At 40.3% G+C, this 19,160-nt stretch overlaps 1 protein-coding gene across 1 annotated transcript in view; it reads right to left on the bottom strand.

Annotated features, from left to right (window-relative positions):
* The window catches only part of STK32A (serine/threonine kinase 32A), a 98,960-nt gene extending 95,319 nt beyond the window's left edge, over positions 1–3,641 (bottom strand). Inside the window, exon 1 of the mRNA XM_081035748.1 lies at positions 3,234–3,641. The gene's annotated coding sequence lies outside the window, so the exon portion shown is untranslated. The remainder of the gene's footprint in view (positions 1–3,233) is intronic.
* Positions 3,642–19,160: the final 15,519 nt, after the last annotated feature.

The raw sequence follows: 19,160 nt of genomic DNA, 5'->3' as shown, positions 1-19,160 counted from the left end.
CTGAAGCTCAAATTAAATGATGTGTCTGAAAGAAAAGTACATCTACAGCTTTTTTTCAATTTTAAACATACCCGTAAAGAATTTTACTCTCCCTGAAATTGGTAAGGAGAGGCACATCTAGAGTTCTGGCTCTAAAATTGACGTTGATAACAGCTTTGGGCCAGTTATTTAACGTGTCTCCTCTAAAATGGGGGAAACAACAATGCCTTCCTCAGGAATCCCAAGCTGAGATGCTAAAGGGAGCCAGGCAGAAATGCAAACAAGTGAGTGGCCCAACCAGATGGAAGACATTAGTGCCCGGTGGGGACACTGGTGTCCTAGAGAATCCAGGTTCTATCTAGAAGACATCACTGCTCTCAAATCTAAGAGATTGTTGTCAAGTGGGCCCAAATATGGGCCCAGGGGCCAAATTTTCAGATCTACTGAAAATGGGTAAAGAACCAGATTTTATACAAAATATTTAAAAATTAGTTCTAGCTATATGGCCTGAGCTAATCTCCTGCCTAGGACAAATACCGTTCATGGATATACTTAAAGAGACAATGTGTGGAAGGCAACCAACACAATGCCTGTCACATAATGTGCAAAGCATAAATGTTAGCTACTGCCATTTTTAATAGTAGCAGTATTTCCTTATCATGTAATATATATATATATATATATATATATATATATATATATATATATTTTAATTTGACACCTGATGACTGAGTTACTCTTGGACTTTTTTTCACATGAAGGAAATACAAATTGGAGGCATCGTTGAAGAAAGTGCCCCAAGGGAACCTGGCCTGGATGTTATTGAAAAAGAACCTGGGAAGCCCCTAAACGAGCCTAAAAGAAAAGCTTAGTTTCCAGTTAGGAAAATGTAAGTAAAGCCTTCATTTGGAAGGTGGACTCATTAAGGAAATGCTACTTTTCATACTAAAAGCCAACCGCTGGCCAACTGCCTTATGAACTTTAAAAAGAATGATTAAATGGAGAGCAAAGAAAGAGTTAGCAATTAGGAAGCAACCAATTAAATAGTATCGGAGAGGGGTGGGGTGGGAGCAGGTGGTAACAGGTGGTTAGAGGAAGCCCCGAGGGACAATTGAGTTCAGGAACATAGAACTCTCAATTGTCTCTCCAGGCTAAAAAAAAAAAAAAAAAAAAAAAAAATGCTTTTAATTCCAGCAGGAAAGAGGGTAGGAAGAAGCAAGTGGGATGCTTTAATGTTTCACTGTGGACTAGGGAGAAGCAAATGGGGTGCTCTGTGTATTGTTACTGCATTCGAAATCCAGAACAAGTGGGGACTATTGTACGGGCTCAACCAGAAATGACATTAGAGAGTATTGGTCCTAAAGAGAACATTGATTAAAAAAGAGAGAGAGAGAAGATTGATTTTTAAGGAATTGTGATTGCTAACACAGCGGACTGAGGACTGCATTCTCTTTCGTTTTGTGTATCAAGCCCCAGTACACATAGTTTTCACACCACACCCCAATCCTGTCATATATATATATATATATATTTCTTTTTTCTTCACACCTCAGGATTCTCTCAAGTAGCCCATCTTCTTGCAGCATAAACTATACCAACCATTGACCTTGCAAGTTGTCAAATCAGAAAGAGGAGAGAGGGATATTACCACAATTTGCCACATTTCAGAATTTCATTCTGATGTACAATTTGATGTGCCAAAGATCCAGTGATTTTTTTTTTTCCAGCAGAAACAATCTGTGGAAACAGGTAACTGCTTTTGTGTGTGTTTGGGGGAGAGGAAGGTGAAGGGAACTACTGGGTTAGGTAGCTTCACTGCACTTAACATACCCAATCCAGTTTAGGATGGTATTTGTCTTCTTCTCCCCATGTGGATAACCAAATTAGACAACTTTCCCTCATATCCCGAAAGAAATCAACCTTTCTCTGCTGGGAAGATGGAGACACATCTTTTCCATTCTGCTGAATACGGCCCAGAAGAGCCAGAGGACTCACCTCTTCCAAACCCCACACCCTTCCTGACCTCCTGGTACTAAGTCTGCAGTGTCCATAAGCATCATTTCAAGATGTCCAGAGGACTGTCACCACCCATGGAAATGAGCGTACTAAACATAGAAAATATAAGAGAAAGGACAACGTGTCTCACAGAAACACAGGGAATTTTCCCTTGACCTTGTCAATTACCAGATAATCAACTGCAGACTCTTTCTCTAATGCCAATACTTGGCCTTTGGCCTATGCTTTTGGGGGCTGTCAACATGTAAGCTTTTCTAAGCACCTAAGGCTCCCTAGGTCAGGCGGCTGCATCTTCAGGAATCCAAGAACCTAAGTTGTGATGCAAGAAAGTTACAACTTCTGACAAAACGGTTTCCGTTCCATTGCCCCAGCCTGTGTACAGGCATAACTTATTTTGCTTGCATTTGTAAAACAGGACTTCTTAAACTGAGAAGTATTTAGAAACATGGGGAAGAAAGAAAATGGGAAAAACACCAAAGTTAACACCACTCTTGCATTGTTTATATTTTGTCATCTTTGCTGCATGATTTTTACATATTCAATATTATAAGTAAACATTGCCACCTTAACCCCTCATTCCAAATTCATTCCCTTTTCCTACTTCCCAAAGACAGTCACAGTCATGAAGGTGGGATATATTTTACAGTCAGCTACTTCCTATGATTTTGCAGCACGATGTGTTTTAAAGCAAGTCCCCTAAATGAGGTAGTACATTTTGCATCTTACTGTAACCACCTACTGTTATACTTCTGCAATCTAGGCATGCTGATCTCTACAGCTCTGATTCCTGCTTTTCAAGTGCTGCATAGCAGTCCATTGTGTGACTACACCACATTTTATTTACCTGTAAAAAAATATTCAAATCCTTCAGCTTTTGGGGGGGGAGGGGGGGAGACGGGGGCGGGAGGGCATTCTTGTGGAGATGAAGCCAACCATCAAGGGCAGTTTTGGGTTGTTTAGAAGCTGGATAAGAAACAAGCAGAAACACCTCCAGCAGTTATCACCACCCAGCAAATATTAATAGAAGTGTGTGTGTGTCTGGACCTGAGTTAGCGGGGAGCTAGGGGCCGTGGTGGGGTACAGTACAGCTGGTAAGCTAGGATTGGCGTATCGGTTGTGCTGGGTTATCTTGAGCGGCTGCCTTTGTTTTTCCTTCCCTTTTAACTTCCTAGCTTCCCAACGGCGCCCTTACTATACTAGTTTATTTAAAAGAAAAAAAAGTCTAGGCCACCACTCACCTAGATCTTGGTTCTGTCTCCGCGCCTTACAAGAAGCCCCGACTGCTTCCACCTGGGCAGGAGGGGCCGCCGGAGGAGCTCCCAGGAACGCGGAGAGCCGGAACAGGCAGCTACCTGCCCGGGCCGGGGGCGGCGGCGCGGGGCTGGGCCGGGCTGGGCGGGCACCTGCGGCCCCCGAGGTCCGAGCGCCGTCTGCCCTCGCAGCTCCTCCTGGAGGGGCGGCTCCCGGGCTGGGGGGGAGCGTGGGGACAGCTCGCTGGCGCCGGGCCTCCTCGGAAACGGCGGGCAGTCGCCTGGGGTCGTTTTGTCGCCTGGGGAAGTGCAGCGCGGAGGACAGCGCTGCGGGCGCGGCTTGGAGCTGGTGGCGGCGATCCCGCGGCGCGCTGGCACTGCCCGGAGCCGCTGCCCGGAGCCGCTGCCCGGGAGGCAAAACGCGCCCCAACTTGCCGGACTGAGGCCCAGTTCCCCTGAAGTGACCCCTTCCCCCCCCCCCAAGATATTCAGGCGGCACCTCCGAGGATGATGGATATGGGAGTGGCGGGTGGGACCCTGCAGAACTGAGAAGGAGGAAGGCAAGACTTCCTGGGAGGGTATTGCGGGAGATCAAAGGGAAGGTTGGGAATTTCATAAGTCCCGACGAGAAGGAAGGATCGTGTAACAATTGTGTTCTAGCCGATATCCTCACTTTACTGCTGGGGAAACGGAGGCACAGACAAGGAAAGGACTTGCCCAGCGTAATGTAACAAGGGAGAGACCCTTTTATACAGCCCGGCCTCCTGGTTCCCAGCCCCCATTTCCGTCCCCCCCGCGCATCTTATGCTCCTCTTCTGCGTGTGGCGGTGGCGGCAGGGGACGGGTTCAGAGATGAAGGCACGCTCAGTGGAAGTTTCTGTGTTCTCTCCCACGGCAGCTCCCTGTACTTCCCCTTTGTAATCACCAACACGATTGAAATCACTTCTTACTGTTTCCCCTCTAACTGGAGTCACACACACTTAAGCCCCTGGAGAAGGAGCACATAGGTGGCTTACTGCAATGACGGTGGGCAGCCGTGGGGGTGCGGTGGGGACAGCTTCTCTTCATCTCCAGCATTTCCCAGCCGTGTGGAAATGCCAGCTCAGTGTTGCCAGGTATTCAGATTTTAAAAGAAAAGCTGGAAATGAGAACGTCTGTGTGAAATCTCCCATTATTTTTAAACACTGGCACGTTTTTTAAAAAAATGCAAAAATCTGTGTTGGTTGGTTGGGCAAGATGCTTCTGTGGCTGAAATGTCGTTTTCAGACTCCCAGTTTTTTGATCTATGGAGATGTAAAGTGCCACAGAGTGCAGGAACCATACTGGCTTTGCTAATCATTTTTGTTATCAGCACCTGGAATGGTGTCTGATGCATCTTAAATATCTGCTGAAACTGTTGAAGACGTCTGTGGCCACCTTACGGTCAAGAACCCATAATTTACTCATTAAACAAGTATTTCAAAGTAATCTTCTTGTTATATCATGACCTAGCCCCTTTCCTCTTCTTTCTTCTATCTCAACCTTGGGCGACATCCTATGCAAGTACTTTACAACAGAGAACAACCTTGAACTCCAACTAACCTACTTTCTCATTTTGCATTTAGAGTCCTGAGGAAGGGATTTGCTCAAAGCCACGCGATGAGTTGGTGGCAGAACTCACTAGAAACTGATGTTATATTGCCAACTCCTGTCTGAGAGAGGATCAGGTGATACGGATGAACATTTAACATGTTTCTTGGGTCAAGTTCCAAAAGAGGGCAACCAAGTTCAGAAAAAAAAAAAAAAATTAAGGAATTTATTTTGAGGAGAAGGTATCCTCTTTAAGGCAAAAATCAGGCACCCGACTGAATATACATTGATTTTTGTGTAACACCTGGTAGTTTACAAAACACTGATTATCTTCGTGGCGTTGGAGATGCCCTCCCAATTTGTTGGACCCATGTTTTGTCCCACCTCCCCCAGGATATAATGATATCCAGTTTATCACTGAGAAAATAGAAATGACGAAGTGGGCTAAGAGTTGAACTGAAGGCTCTGGAATTCTCTTCATTTTAGTCTCCTGGTTAGCATAAAGGGCTTTGGAGTCAGGCAGTCTTCCATCCAAATGCCTGCCCCATCATCTCTGAGATGTCAGCCAAGTCACTTAAAGGCTCTGAGCATCAGTGTCTAACTTCAGTAAAGGGGATAACAGTCATTCCGACCAGCTATAATTAATGGCAGATTAGATGAGGTAATGTATACAATAATGCACTTAGCATGGTGCTAGGCAGCACAGAGCAAATACTTAGAAACTGTCAACGGTTAAGGTTGTCCTGTTAACTGGCAGGTTACCAGGTCCTGCACCAATACTTCTCATCTGTTCTATAAGTTTTTCTTCTGTCAGGATGGCTGGTTGGCTCAGTTGTTTATATAGTGTGGTGCTGGTGTGCCGGTTCGATCCCCACATGGGCCGTGTGAGCTGCATCCTCCTTTAAAAAAAACAAAACTTTCTTCTGTTGGTACAGTCACTTTTGCTTAAAATAAAACCACTAATCAGTTCTAATGTATTTAGTCATGTAAAGGCTTGGCATACCATAGGTTTTATGGGAAAACAGTGATTCTTATTACTGTGTCCTATGCAGTCTTTGAAAGGCAGACTTGTTTTAAAGAGTTGATCGTTTGAATCATCGATTTATTCAGTTGCTCATACTTCTCTTGTCAGTGTTCCATAGCTCTAGGAGAAACTGAGGAAACTGCCACAAAGAAGCTACCTGGGAGACTAACCAGGCTAGATATTTATGACAATCTCTGGAGCCCCCCAATGGAGAAGAGAAGGAAATGAAAAATAACCCAGTGAGGAACTCTTGTTCGGATAGATAGCTACACTTCTTTTTTGTTTTAAACCATGGCTTATAACATAAACAATACCACACCAATCTAACCATGCCCATTTGTGGCTTGAAGTTATCTGCTGAGTTCTACTGCATTTAGAATAAAGTGGCCCTGTCGACTCCGGCTGACAAGGCCTTATGCTGTTCCTCTGCTCCAGCCACACTGGCTTTCTGCTCTTTGCAGATCATGCTGTCCTTGTCCCTACCCCAGGACATTTGAATGGCTCCTCTTTATGCCATAAAGGCTCCTCTTTATGGATGTGGGTCTGGAGTTATCATTCAGCAGTTAGCTCACATTTCTCAGCTCAGAGAGACTTTCCCTCAACTTCTTACCTGGAGTTCTTTTCCTACCACTTTCTCCATTCTCCACTGCACTCTCATGTCTTTCATCTTATCACTTATCATGAACTATACCTAATTTGTTTGCGTCACTTCTTTGCTATGTGTCCAACCACTGAATGCAGACTTTGTGAGGGCAGGAATGATCTCTCTCTATACCCAGTGCTGAACCAGCATTTGGTACTTAGAAAGTGTTTAATTAGATAAATAAATGTTTGCTATTTCCATCATTATTTTCATTTCTTAGTCCAGGGGGAAAATACAGAGAAGACATATTACACCTCAAAGCAGTAACCATTCCCATGACATAAATGAACCTTTATTGGGTTATGTTTTAAGGGGGGGAAAGATAAGTAAGAAATGATCATTGGACATGAGGATTTGGTGGTTTGGATAAAAACAGTAATTACAACTTCAGATTGGTAGATGCCCAAGTAGGAGTGTCTGGGAAGCACTGGCTGAATTAGTTAGCTCTCCTGGAAGGAGCTAGAAGCTTTAGTGTCTTGAAAGATGAATGGAGGGTCACTGGACAGAGAGCAGGGCATTCCAGATCTGGGGACTGGAGGCATACAGAAGCACAATATTTTGGGAGAAATATAAAATGTTTAGTGCAACTGGAGTATAAAGAGTATAGTGGGAGTGAGAGAAGATGGGGGAAAGATCTGAAGAACCAACTATACTATGAAAAACAGCTTGAAGTTTAATCATAGCAGCAATGGGAGGCCCTCAGATGTGTGAAGCAGGAAAATGGACCTCATTAGAGTTGAATTTTAGTAAGATCACGCTGCCCTCTCCACACAAGACACAGCTTTATTTTCTATGCAGATTATTCTCAGTTACTAAAAGGATGAGATCTCTCTTGTAAAAGAAGAAAATTCTCCTTAGTTGTAAAATAAATAATCAGATCCTAGCACAATATTTCATATTTAGTAACACAAATCATTCTGTCTTCACCACTCAGCCCATGAGGGGGACATAGTTTACTTGAATGAGCGGGACACAATACGACGTAATGGGAACATTTGATTGTTAAAGTCCAAAAAAAAGATAGACATATGATCAAATATTCCCTCATACATCTTACTAGAAAATCAGCTGAAAAAAGAGAAAGAGAGGAAAAACGGATGAGTTACAGCACAGAAGAAATGAACATTTATGTTGCCCACCGTATATACCATGTTTCCCCCAAAATAAGGCCTAGCCAGACAATCAGCTCTAATACGTCTTTTGGAACAAAACTTAATATAAGACCCCATCTTATATAAGACTGGTTCCTATATAAGACCCGATTGTATTGTATTGTATTGTATTGTATTGTATTGTATTGTATTGTATTGTATTGTATTGTATTGTATTGAATTGTATTGTATTGAATTGTATTGTATTGAATTGTATTGTGTTGTATTGTATTGTACTGTATTATATTATATCATATCATATATCTTATCGTATCGTATCATATCATATCATATCATATCATACCCTGTGTTACATTATAGTAAAATAAGACCAGGTCTTATATTAATTTTTGCTCCATAAGACACATTAGAACTGATTGTCCGGCTAGGTCTTATTTTCGGGAAAACACGGTATACACCCATGTGCTCGTTTATTCCATTGAGAGGTGAATAATTTATTTGCTCTTTAGTTAACTTTAGTAGAGTCTTGTTGTTGAGAAAAAAATATTGTGAGCATCGGCAGACCTGGGTTTGTTTCCTGATTCCACCACCTAAAGCTTCATGACGTTGTGCATGTCATTTAGATTCAGAGTCTTTATTTCTTGATTTGTACAACATGGATACTAATGGTACCTAATCCCAAGGAGTGTTGTGATGATTAAATGAGATAATGCAGGAAAGCACCTAGTGCAATATCTGGTGCAAAGGAGTACCTAATAATTAATATTGTTAGACCAAATGCCTCTCTTTTGTACAAAAAGGGAGAGAATGCCCACCTCACTGTACACTCATCAGCACTGACTCTTTTGAGAAATCATTGCTAAGATATGATTACAACGCTGAACAAGATAGACACTTCATGAAGGAGTTCATCATGTACTGAAAATTAAGGGACATTCACTGGGAATTTCAATACAGAGTGACAGGGCCATAATAACAGAAGTTAGTGTGCTCTCTGAGTACAGAAATGAAGTACACAGTCTCATCTAGGAGTGTCAGCAAAGGAGTCACAGAAGTATAGCATCCGAGCTCAGTCCTGCAGGTAGAGTACAAGTTGGTTGTGCAAAGAGAAGGAGAAGGCAGTGTTCCAGTCGAGGGAACAGCATGTGCAAAGTCGAGTAGTCGAAAGAGAGCAGGTTGTGTTCAGGGAAGCCGTGGAGCTTTCGTGACACCAGGCTGTGAAGCAGGAAGGCACTATATACAGAGGGAACAGCAAGTGCAATATCCTGGATGTGACAGAGACAATGTGTACTCATGTCACTTTATCTGATCAGCACAGCAAACCCATGAATTATGTGGTGCTATCTTCTGTTTGCAGAATAGAAAATAGAAACTCGTATGGTGGAGGTAAATTGCCCAAGCTCCCAGCTCTGGTTTGCTGCAAAGTCAATATCCATTTTTTTATACTATAGGCTTTGTCTCTGTATGATGTATGTGTGTGTGTGTGTGTGTATAAGTGTGTGATGCAATTTTAATCTCTTCTTCTATGCAATAAATATAATGATTGAAAATACAACCTTAAAAAGAGAACATTCCCATAAAGTTGTTTTAGAGCCAGAAGATTTAGTGCTGGCTTATCTGATGTCAGCTCCTCATATTATTCGACCAAATGATCTATGAATGACAGCTCAAAATATACAAACAATTTAATTTCCTAAACATTTTCTGCATAAAGAAAGAAATCAGATATATCTTGACTTTGTTCTCTACATCATTAGTTTGCACCTCACTCTTATGAGAGATGGGATAAAGTTGTGAAAGCGAGGGGAAGGAGTGATCTTATTTACCTGTAAACAATTTAATTTGACTCTTTAGGTCACCGGTTGCCTCCCCAGCCCTTTACTGTCAGTACACGTACGTACACTCATACACACACACACACACACACACACACACACACACACAGTCACACACACATACACACTGCACGGGCATATATTAGCATATCCAGGAGCATGTAGGAGGAGCAAGTAGTAGACTTCATATTTACCTCGGTAGCTTAGGACAGTAATAAATGCCCATTTCCACTTCCTCTCTCCTTCCTTTCTCTTAGAGCTTTTTAAAAATAGGGATGTCTTTGCAGTGAGCTGGCCTTATATGTGACCCAGAAGTGAAGGGAATGATATGGAGTTGTGCTCTGACAATGGAAAATACATCTGGTGAGATTACATTTATTTCTTAGTTGCCTAGGGAGATATTTTAAAGATCTATAAACACACACACACATTTATTTATTTATGTCATGTTTAGGATGAATATTAGGTTTCATTGAGTTAACGTATGTTTTTTGTCCTAGAGTCTTCTTCCTAAACTTGTGATGTTCTGGGGATAGTGGTTTTCTCCCCCCCAAAAAAAGAAAAATTGCTCTGTTACATGCAAATTGTTTCTCAGTCTAGCCTATCCATGCTGTAATTAGAGACAGTTCCTCCTAGGAATTAGAGATATTTCCTCCTAGGCTAATTGTAAATTTTTATATTGTTGGAGGCTGTTTCCTTGAAACATTTAGAAAAGGCAAATGTGAGATAATCCAGGGTACCCGCCAAACAAGGAAGTTGTAGAATATCTTCAGATGTCCATGACCTTCAGGGTCAGTGCTGTCTTTTGCCCCCCCCCCAAAGTGCATCTCCAGTCAACCAAGAAAGAGTGCCGTGGCTCTCAGGGGCACCTTGCCTGATTTCCTAACATTCCGTTTAATCCATCAGGTTGTACATTCCTGGGTATGGAAGTGACTTACGTTGTAAGGCATACTGAACTCGAAAAGAGGAATAAAAGAAAGAGAAATTGTGTATGTTTTTTGGTATCCCAAAGTAGGCCAAGTCTTCTGCATACTAATTTAATTCATGAAGTGTTACTTCTGAATCAAAAATTTGTTCCACAAACCCTGTTGTTGTGTGATTGGTATATGAAGTCATTTCAAATATACTTTATTTTAGGATGCCCACCGTTTGGCAAGTGCTTTTAATAGTTTGGCTTCTCTAGGAAATGGCTCAGGACCTAGGGGATGGTGGTGAGGATCCAGCATTTTGAAAGTGGCCTTTTAGACGATCCAAATGAGTACCTTGAAGCTGAATGACTAAAGCAATTCGAGTGTATTTGTCATAGTCAAAGAGGCATTTTTTTTTCCAGAAAGTGTCTGTAAATTGTTCAGATCAGCAGGACACAGCTCACAATGGCTGATTTTAAGAAAATTCCAAATGTGAAGCACTGTCCTTTGATGTCCTTAAAGTCCACATGGTTTTAATGACAAAGAGTCGTATTATCCTAGGTGGTGTCTCCTGGCTCTACTAATAATAGTATCACCACCCTACCTCATACATTAACCTCATTATTCTGGGCACAACTTTTTACTGGAGAGTTCTTTGAATTCCTTTGACTGGGATTTCCTGTTTCTTGGATTTTTTGTTTTGTTTTGTTTTGTTTTTTGTTTTTTGTTTAAAGATTTTATTGGGGAAGGGGAACAGGACTTTATTGGGGAACAGTGTGTACTTCCAGGCCTTTTTTCCAAGTCAAGTTGTTGTCCTTTCAGTCTTAGGTGTGCGCAGCTCAGCTCCAGGTCCAGTTGCCGTTGCTAGTTGCAGGGGGCACAGCCCACCATCCCTTGCGGGAGTCGAACCGGCAACCTTGTGGTTGACAGGATGCACTCCAACCAACTGAGCCATCTAGGAGCTCAGCGGCAGCTCAGCTCAAGGTGCCATGTTCAATCTTAGTTGTAGGGGTGCTGTGCCCACCATCCCCTTGCGGGACTGGAGGAGTTGAACTGGCAACCTTGTGGTTGAGAGCCCACTGGCCCATGTGGGAATCGAACTGGCAGCCTTCAGAGTTAGGAGCATGGAGCTCTAACCACCTGAGCCACCGGGCCGGCCCCTTGGATAAACTCTTAAAGGACTGGAGCATAGCACAGATTATTTGAAGGTACCTGGGACATGCCTTTCCCTTCCCTTGCATGTTATGCTCAAGTGGTGGGGATAATTTTGCCTTCCTTTCCTTTTATTCAAAATAGGGGGCTGGTTTGTTCTGTCACATTTACTTTGCACTGGCACTTGGAATGCACATTGACGAGACTACAGTAGTTGTAATCCATTTCACATTATCTCTGCTAATGAAAGGGAATGGTTATGTAGTACCTATAACTTCGTTTTACTGAACACCTACTCTTTAAAAGGCGTGTTACATGCACTAACTGAATTTAACAGCAGTGATTCCAGATAGCAGTTATTATTCAGAATTTAAGGGTGAGGAACTTGAGACTTAGAGAAGTTGAGTAACCTACTGATGTTAATTCAGTCTAAACTGGGATTTGAACCCTGCTGCCCCTAAATTCAGTCCCTTTTTTCCCGCATAAATGATGACTTCTACAGTTCAAAACAGCTACAGTTTTTAGTTTGAGTATGAGGGATGCTAATGTTCTTGAAGATTCCACGTGAAAATACATTTAGATATCCAGTTTCTCCCCTTCCAATCCTGACTGCCTTCCCATGCAGAATAATGGGATCATTTTTTCAACCGATATGAAGCAAGTGTCTTATGTATTGCGGTGTTTTTCCCCTACTTTGGAAGTTCCCTGCTTCATTAGAACAGAGCTGCATCTCCAGTTCTTGTGCGAGTAAATGAAGATGTATTTTTATCACTAGAATGAGCAGAAAATGTCAATAGAAAGAAGAAAAACCTATTTCCATAGATCTGGGTAGTTTCAGGCAACAAGAAAGAACATTGCAGTGAATCTCAACATTTCACAGAGTATTCTTTACCTTTCTGATAACTTTATTGACTCATCAAATCATTAGTTTATGTTAGTCATTCAAATGTCTGTACCAAATGCTCACCCTTGTAACCACCCTGCAGAAGAAATGGGATCAGGAATTCAACCAATGATCCATAGTTCCAGCAAGGTAAATTCAGGCCCTTTCCCAGGGTCACGCTCAGTCTGTGCCAGGTTATCCGCCCACAACCATACTGGTTACAACTGATGTGATCATGAGTTTCTCCTGCCATTTTTCTGTGCTCAGCACCGCTTCTGTCATACCAAACAGAGATGGAACACATAACAAAGTCAGGTAAGAATTCTAAATAGCATCCCTCTCTTTGTTCCCAATTTCAGATATTCCTGTAAAGCCTTTGAAAAGTACAGAAGTGGCCTAGCCAAGTGAAAACTGGAGTGTTAATAAGGGATTAAAGATACCTGGTTTCTCTTTAGGTTCTGCCTTTGTTCTAGTTATATTCAACATCTCTTTCTTATCTATGGCATAAAGAGAGTATTTATCTGTCTCTTTTGGTACAAGAGAGCCACAAGAATAAATGATATACTATGCTTCAGTATAATCCCTTAGTTAATAGCACTGGTATATAAAATTATGATAATAAACATTATTGGTCAATCATGATCATTATTTGTGGTTTATGACAGATAGGCTTATTTTCCTCAATTAGTTCTAATTTACCAACCAATGCCCTTTTCTTTTCACTCACAGCTCTTCACTGTCCACTAAGTACACTCTTCCAAATCATTGGTGGGGAAAGAACAAAATATCCATTGCCCTTGCTGTATTATTAACTTGATAATATAGCACAGATAATCTTTGTGTTATAAATAGTTCTTTTTCATCCCAGATGCAACTATGAAGTCAAAGAAAATAATGTTATAAATGAAAAGAAGCATTCTTTCCATTATCTGGAGTGAATACAGTACTGCCAGTGTTCAATTTTTTTTTTCCCCTTTCGTGACTTTCACTGACACTGCCTAATTGTGCAGCCCTGACAATTTTCCACAGAGTCCTGATCACATGTGAAGGATTATATTTTTCTGATGATCAAGAGACACAACAGCTGTCTTTCACAAACCTAAAATTCAGTAATTTCTAATTTTGTTTTTCTGGAAAGTTAAGGCTATGGGTCAAGGTAAATGTCTTTTTGGAATCTTAGTTTTAAGTTATTTATCTTTTTTTTTTTTTTTTTTTTACTGTGGTAACAAGCATGTAATTGGAGAGCTACACTCTTAACAAAGTTTTAAGTGTACAGGACAGTACTGAGAGCTATAAGCACCATGTGTTACATCAGAACTCTAGAACTCTTTCATCTTGCATAACGGAAGCTCTATCCATTGAACAGCCGACTCCACATTTCTCCCTCCCTCAGCGTATAGCAGTCACCAGTTTACTTTCTGCTTCTCTGAATTTAACTACTTTAGACACCTCATATAAATGAAATCATGCAATATTTGTTCTTTTGTGTATTTCACTTACCATAATGTCCTCAAAGTTCACCCATGTTGTAGCATATGATAGGATTTCCTTTTTATGAATGAATAATAGTCCATTGTATGTACATACATTTATCTGATGATGGACAGTTAGATTGGATTCATGGTTTGCCTATTGTGAATAATGCTGTAATGAACACTTGAGTGCAAATATCCCTTCAAGATCCTGATTTCAATTCTTTTGGATACTCACAATTGGAATTGTTGAATCACATGGTGGTTCTATATTTAAAGCATTTTTAAGAAATGCCACACTGTGTTCCATAGTTGCTGTACTGCTTTACATTCCCACTAACAGTGCACAAGAATTCCAATTTTTCCACATTCTCACCAACATTTGTTATTTTCCTTTTTTTGTTTTATAATGGGCATCCTCGCAGGTATGAAGTGATACCTCATCGTGGTTTTGATTTTCATTTTCCTGATGATTAGTGATGTTGAAAATCTTGTCATATACCTGTTGGCCATTTGTATGTCTTCTTGGGGAAATGCCTATTCAAGTCCATTGCCAGCTTCTTAATCAGTTTATTTGTTTTTTTGTGTGTTAAGTTGTAGACAATTCTTTACATATTTTGGGTGTTAACCCTTTATCAGATATGTGGTTTGTAAGTATTTTCTCCCATTCCATAGGTGGACTTTTCACTTTCCATTACTGTGCAGAAGCTTTTAAATTTGATATAGTCTCATTTGTCTATTTTTGCTTTTGTCGCCTGTGCTTTTGGTGTCATAAACAAATTATTGTCAAGATCAACGTTATGAAGCTTCCCCCATGTTTTATTCTAGGAGTTTTATAGGTTCAATTCTCACATTTAAGTCTTTAATCTATTTTGAGTTGACTTTTATGTATGGTGTAAGACAGTGGTCCAGTTTCCTTCTTTTACATGAAGATATCCACCTTCCCCTGCAGCATTTTTTTCCTTGTAACTATATATATATATATATATATATATATATATATATATAAAATTGTAGTTGACATTCATTATTGTTCAGCTTCAGGGGTACAGTGCAGTGATCAGGCATCTACATCTTCCCTGAGGTGGTCTCCCTACGGAGACAAGTGTCTATCAGATACCCTACAAAATCTTTACAACATTATTGGTTACATTCCCCAAATTGACTTTCGTTTCCCTGTGGCCATCTTGTGGTTACTGACTGTGCTTTCTAATCCCTTCACCTTCCCCTTTTTCCCCACCCTCTCTCCCATCTAGCAACCCTCAGTTTTTCCTCTTTGTCTCTGAGACTACTTCTGATTAGTTCATTCATTTGCTCTTTTCTTTAAATTCTACATATAAGTGAGATCATATGGTATTTGTCTTTCTCTATCTGACTTATTTCACTTAACATAATATTCTCTAGATCCATCCATATTATTGCAAATGGTAATATTTCCTTCTTCTTTATGGCTGTGTAATACTCCATTGTATAAATGTACCACAGTTTCTTAATCCAGTCACCTACCGATGGGCATTTTGGTTGTTTCCATGTTTTGGCTATTTTTTATAGTGCTATAATAAACATAGGGGTGCATAATTTTTTAAAAAAAGATTTTATTGGGGAAGGGGAACAGGACTTTATTGGGGAACAGTGTGTACTTCTAGGACTTTCTTTTTTTTTTCCAAGTCAAGTTGTTGTCCTTTCAATCTTAGTTGTGGAGGGTGCTGTTCAGCTTCAAGTTGTTGTCCTTTCAGTCTTAGTTGTGGAGGGCGCAGCTCATCTCCAGGTCCAGTTGCCATTGCTAGTTGCAGGGGGCACAGCCCACCATCGCTTGCGGGAGTCAAACCGGCAACCTTGTGGTCGAGAGCCCACGCTCCAACCAACTGAGCCATCTGGGAGCTCAGCGGCAGCTCAGCTCAAGGTGCCATGTTCAATCTTAGTTGCAGGGGGCGCTGCCCACCATTCCTTGTGGGACTCAAGGAATCAAACCGGCAGCCTTTGCAGTTAGGAGCATCGAGCTCTAACCACCTGAGCCACCGGGCCGGCCCCATAATTTTTGTTTGAATTAGAATTTTGGATTTCTCCAGATAGATACCTAGGTGTGGAATTGCTGGGTCATAAGGTAGTTCCATTTTCAGATTTTTGAGATACCTCCATACTGTTTTCCATAGCCCTGTACCATTTTTTGAAGAGACTATTTTTTCCACATCAGTAGTCTTGGCACCGTTGTAGAAGATCATTTGACTCTGCAAGGGTTTATTTCTGGCTGCCTATTTTTTTTTTCCAATTAAGTCTATGTCAGGGGTGTTCAAACTGCGGTCCGCGGGCCAACTGTGGCCGGCAATCCATTGTTAATTGGCCCGCAGCAAATTCAAAAAATATATTTAGTTTACTTAAATAAACCAGGTGAGGCAATACGTACTTCACCTCGAGTGAGTGGCCTGGCTGTTTGTGTATTTCACCCCATATGGCCCTTGGTGAAAAACGTTAAAAAAAGTTTGGACACCTCTGGTTTATGTCTTTATGCCACTACCATACTGTTTGGATTACTGTAGCTTTGTAATATGTTTTATAGCCAAGAAGTGTAAGACCTCCAGCTTTGTTTTTATCAACATTGTTTTCGCTATTCAGGGTCCTGTGGGATTTAATGTAACTTTAAGGATTATTTTTCTATTTCTGTAAAAAAAATAGCATGGGATTTGGATAAGGATTGCATTGATCTGTAGATCACTTTGGATAGTATGGCCACTTTACAATAGTAAGTCTTTCAGTCACTGAACATGAGATGTATTTCATTTGTGTCTTCTTAAATTTCTTTCAGCAATATTCTATAGTTATCAGTGTATAAGTCTTTTGCCACCTTGGTTAAGTTTATTCCTAAGTATTTTATTCTTTCTGATGCTATTATAAATGGTATTGTTTTCCTTCATTTCCTTTTCAGATTATTTGTTGTTAGAATATAGAAATGCAACAGATTTTTGTATATTGATTTTATATCCTACAATTCTGCTGCATTCACTTGTTTTAATAGGCTTTTGTGGAATCTTCAGGGTTTTCTAGAAGATCATGTCATCTGTGAACAAAGATAATTTTACTTCTTTCTTTCTGATTTGGATGTCTTTTATTTCTTGTTCTTTGCTTATTGTTCTGGTTAGTACTTTCAGTACTATATTGAATAGAAGTGATAAGAATTGGCATCCTTGTCTCATTTCCTAAAGGAAAAGCTTTCAGTTTTTAATCATCAAGTATAATATTAGCTGTGGGCTTTTCATATATTGACTTTATGCTAGGTAATTTAGTTCTATTATTTTCTTAGATTTTTTTTATCATAAAAGGGTACTGAATTTTGTGAAATGCTTTTTCTGCATCTATTAAGATGGTCGTGATTTTTATTTTTCCCTCTGTTAATATGGTGTCTTGCATTGATTGATTTGCATATGTCGAACCATCCTTACATCCCAGGGATAAACTCCACTTGATCATGATATATGATTCTTTTAATGTGCTGTTGAATTTTGTTTTCTATTATTTTGTTGAGAATTTTGCATCTATATAGTCATCTGGGATACTGGCCTGTAATTTTCTTTTTTTGCAATGTTTGAAGAGGATTGGTGTTCATTCTTCTTCAATTATTGAAAAAGTTGAGAATGATTGTTGTTAATCCTTCTTTAAATGTTTGATAAAATTCCCCCAGTGAGGTCAGGTGGTCCTGGGCTTTTCTTTGTTGGGAGGATTTTATTACTGATTCGAACTCCTTACTTGTTATACGTCTGTTCACAATTTCCATTTGTTTATGATTCAGTCTTGACAAGTTGTATGTTTCCAGAAATTTATCCATTTTTTTTCTAGGTTGTCCAATGTTTTGCTTTATAATTTTTCACAAGTCTCTTATAATCATTTTAATTTCAGTTATAATGTCTCCTGTTTCACTTCTGATTTTATTTGAGTCTTCTCTTTTTTTCTTAGTCTAGCTAAGGGTTTATCAATTTTGTTGATCTTGTAACAAAACCAACTCTTAGTTTTGCTGATTTTTTTCTATTGTTTTTTTCATTCTCTGTTTTGTTTATTTATGCTTTAATCTGAATTACTTTCTTCCTTCTACTAACTTCGGGCTTAGTGTGCTCTTTTTCTAGTTCCTTGAGATGTAAAGTTATTTATTTGAAATCTTTCTTTTTTTTTCAATATAGGAGTTTATTGCTACAAACTTTCTTCTTAGTACTGACTTACGCAATATTTCTTGAGTTGAGAGTTCATTAGCCCGAGACTCTCAATTTTTTTTCAAAGCTTCTAAAGGCTCTAGTAAAAAGTAGCTAACTTCACAATTCTTATAATTATCATTGTCCTTATATCATTCACCTACACTGCTACTATGTGAGCCAGTGCTTTCCCCTCTACCTCCATGTTATCCTATCTGCCATAGGTCAGAGTCATAGTAATTAGGAGGCAGCTCTGCCAGGGGTTCTCTCTACCCATTCACTAGCAACAAAGAGATCCTAATTGCTATCTAAGTGGTGGGTGATCCAGTTCCAGATTCCCATCCTGAGAGTCTGATTTCTAGGGCTATTTCTCATACCAACTGACTAGCTCGGATTACCCCCTAAAAGCAGAACTTAAGACAAGAGTTTTTGTATAGGCAACTCATTTTGGAAAGTGACCCCAAAGAATAGGCCTAGGGGAGAGGAAAACTGAGAAGACTGAGACAGGGAAAATTAACAGAAGAGGCTATTATTGACCTGGTCTTACTATGGCCAACTGAGGGTGGACCTTGCAGGAACCCTCTGAGAAGTCTATAGAATATTCCTAGGGATTATCTACCTGAGGACAGATAAGGGCAGCATTTACTGCTACATGTTATTTTCGGGTGTTTTAATCCCTAGTAACTTAATTCCCTCTCTAGAGCATTCCTTAAGAGTATGGTCCAAGTTTCATATCCCCAGTGTCTACTACAATACTTCGAACATAAAAGGTACTTAATAATAATTACTTATTTAATGAATCAATCGATGAATGTGCTCTGTTCAGTAGTTATTCTGAGCAGAGAAGGGAGTTTCTGAAGTCTACAGTGTACATGCAACCTTTCCCTTAGGCAAAAACTATGAATATTATTTCACTTGGGATCTAATAAAGTGCCACAGGCTGGGTAGCTTATAAACAGCAGAAATTTGTTGTTCCAGTTCTGCAGGCTGGAGATCCAAAATCAATGTGGCAGCATGATGGTCTTCTGGTGAGGGTCCTCACTGTGGTTCATAGCTGTCACCTCACTGGTCCTCACATGATGGAAGGGGATACTCGTAGGTAGCTCTCTGGAGCCGCTTTTATAAGGCACTAATCCATT

This window comes from Rhinolophus hipposideros (genome assembly GCF_964194185.1).
Source record: "Rhinolophus hipposideros genome assembly, chromosome: 23".
NCBI lineage: Eukaryota > Metazoa > Chordata > Mammalia > Chiroptera > Rhinolophidae > Rhinolophus > Rhinolophus hipposideros.
This window is presented reverse-complemented; position numbering and strand designations above follow the sequence as displayed.